The sequence below is a fragment of the Vombatus ursinus genome, unplaced genomic scaffold (genome assembly GCF_900497805.2).
Source record: "Vombatus ursinus unplaced genomic scaffold, bare-nosed wombat genome assembly UNPS02014838.1, whole genome shotgun sequence".
NCBI lineage: Eukaryota > Metazoa > Chordata > Mammalia > Diprotodontia > Vombatidae > Vombatus > Vombatus ursinus.
The window spans coordinates 567,870-570,923 of record NW_020954616.1 but is presented as its reverse complement, the minus strand read 5'-3'; the positions used below and the strand labels follow the sequence as shown (position 1 = coordinate 570,923).

Below are 3,054 nucleotides of genomic sequence, written 5' to 3'. Positions count from 1 at the left end.
CCCTTTCTGTTGGACCCTATGAAAATGAAGACCTATACGACCTGATGCCCCTGGCGAGGCTCGTAATTACAGACTGAACACCTGGGAAAGGGTTTGGGAGAGTGGCTAGGCCAAGAATCTCTTAGTTATCAGGGTGGGGTAAGGAGAGGGGAGAGTGGGAAAGAGCTGGGGGCAGGGGTGGGGCAGGCATCTTGGGGCCCCCTTTGTCCTGTGGGGCCTCGGCAACTCAGACAAATGTGGCAGTTAGGTTGAAGGATAGACTGTGGGACATGTAAGGTGACTCAGGCCCTCTTCTTCCCTCATTATTAGGGAATGCCTTAGCTTCTGGAGAGGAGCACAGACTCTTCTGAGTCTTTATGGTGTTCAGTGGCCCTATGTATTATCTGACCTCTTAGGAGACAGAGAGGATCATAGGACTACAGGTTCATAGGTCTATGGCTGCAGGGGACCTTAGAAGTGGTATAGTATAGCCTCATTTTGCAGATGAGAAAACTGAGGCCCAGAGAGATGAAGTGACTTGTCCAGAATTACACAGGATGTACAAGTCAGAGCTGGAATTGCAATTCAGGTTCTGTGATTCCATGTTCAGTGTGCTTTTTGAACAGTATCCTTTCCGGAATTATAAGTATGAAGTTTCACAGACTCTGGGTGTAGTGCTAAATTTATCTGTCTAAACTTTGCCTTCATTTTCTCAAGAAGGATGGGGAATGATGAGGTCTCTAGGAACTCCAGAGGAAAAAGCGGTGAGTAGAAAAAAGATCTCAGTAGGGTCTCCCCTTCTTAAAAAGTATGGTGGACATGGCCTTTGTTAGGGAGGTGTTGGAGTCTGGGACCCATCGGAGCACAGGGCCTAAATTTGGAAAAAACTATCATGGTTTTGGATGAATTATATTGACTTCTTAGAGCCCTACTGTAGGAAAGCAGGAAGGAGGTGATCGGTGCTGTACTCTTAATGTTGAAGGAATATAGCATGGGAATATTAGCCAAAGGACTCTTCCCCACCATTATGTTAATCATCCCCTATTCTGCTTGCTGGAGGTGGGAGATCTAGAGGAAGACACTGCATATCCTTCTAGTCTCTTCCCAATTTCCAGTCTGATGGAACAGCTACCCTAGGCAGATTTCTCTATGGGAGATTGGTGGGGTGTGGGTGGGGAAATCACCTTTCATCTAGGATTGTTGCTTTTTGTGGTCTTTGTATCCACAGAGCTTCTTCGTGCAAGATAAACATTTTTAATATTATTGTCACTAGGGTATTCCTGTCACCACCATGCTGGAATTTTGGCTTGGGGATGTCTGATTCCCTCTCCAGGGGGCCATTGTATGTTATAGGGATGTGTGGTAATGGTTGACTGGGATGGTGGTATTCTATAATTGGGAATATGAAAAAACATCACTTTGCCACCCTCTCTACCCTCCAGTTACCCCCTCCTCCCCAAAAGACCTTTCATTTTGTTTGTGCTGACCCTGGATTCTCTGCTCTTTGTTATTTATTTATTTATTCTTAAGGGGGAAATTGGGGGTGGAGAGGGACAGGTGCAGAGACTGAGGTGTGAACAGAGGAACTTTAAAAACAACTGAGTGTGAATGGAGACACTCGTTTTCTCACCTGCTTAACTCCAGGAATGGCTCTGTGGGGAGAGGAGGGGTGCTAAAAATCTTTTATTAGAGTTAAAAGCTTTGGGTAGGGATGGGGTAATGAGAAAATGGGAGGGGCCTTCTCACTGGGGTCCTTTTTGAGTTGAGGGGGGATTTGCACCTATCTGTGTTTGCCAGTCTGCCAAGAAGGAGGAAGAGTCTGAGCTGGGGAGAAGACATGGTCAAAAGAAACCCAGGATGGCTTCTCTCTCCCCTGTATATGTATTAGACCCTCCTATCCCATTGTATCAGTATACCCTGCAATCCATTTAGGCCTGTTGTAGAACCCCTTCCCTCTCCCTTATGCACACACTTCTGCCCCTCCCACTTTTCCAGCCTCTTTTGAAAAATGTTCTGCATAAAACTAGATTCACCCCACACTGGTTTCTATTCCCCCCTCCCAATTATGCCCCTTCCCTCCTAATGCACAATTAGGTCTATCCCATTGCTTTTTACCTCCGTTACCCTCCAAGGTCTGCCTTTTCTGTATAGGTCCATCCCAGGTTAATAACTCTCACTTCCTCTTACACATATCAGCCCCATCCCATTCTCTCCTGCCCTTCTTTTAAGAAGGCCTATCCTATAAACCCTCCCCTCCTAGGTCTATCCCACACTCATTCTCAGGTGGTCACCTAAGTCCCCGCCTCTCCTTTGTCTTCTCTTCCCAGGGCCCCTCATATACACATAAAGGCCCCCCCTGTTGCTTCTCTAGCTTGCACGGCCAGGTAAGGGATGGGTTAATGGACTCTGGGAAACCTTCCTAGGGCATGACAAGCCAGACCTTGGTTTTGTTGAAGACATTGACGGAGCTGGATTGTGGGGGTGGGAGAGGGAGATAGGATTATTTGGAAAAGGAAGATTTTTTTTTTTTTTGGTTGGGGAGCACAGGGGAAGTTGGCCTCATCTATTGGAATCCAGGGCACACACTTCCTGTTATCCACATGTCTGTTCTTGCCCCTCCTCTCAGGTGTGTGTGGGGAATCCTTTGCCACTCTGGAGTTGTCAGGAAGCTAGCTGAAGCTTGTGATTTGGTGGGGATGCTAAATCCTGCCCTTGGAGGGAGAACCCAGGCATCCAGATTCTCTCTGCCAGCTCCACTGCCTCTTGCTCCCTCCCTCTAGCCCCTGCCTGGGACAGATGCCAATGAGATTACTCAGCCTATTCTCCCGCCCCCCTCCCCCTGTTCCCCCCCACTCCCCAAGTCTGCTGTTTCTGTGACTGGTTGTGGGAACAGTGGGAATGGGCCTGGGATAGACTGGGGAATGGAGGGTGGGGATGTGTGTGTGATCCTGGGAGCCAAGGTGGGGGTGGGGGTGGGGGTGAAGAGAGCAAAGCAGGTCTCTGCAGAGCCCGCTGGGCTGGGTGGGGTAGAGTGGAGCTGGGTGGAGCCAGCAGGAGCTTTTCCAGGTTTCTGAA

At 48.7% G+C, this 3,054-nt stretch overlaps 1 protein-coding gene across 1 annotated transcript in view; it reads left to right on the top strand.

Moving 5' to 3' along the window:
- Nucleotides 1-3,054, top strand: part of VANGL2 (VANGL planar cell polarity protein 2) — a 36,046-nt gene that overhangs the window by 3,931 nt on the left and 29,061 nt on the right. The window lies entirely within an intron of this gene.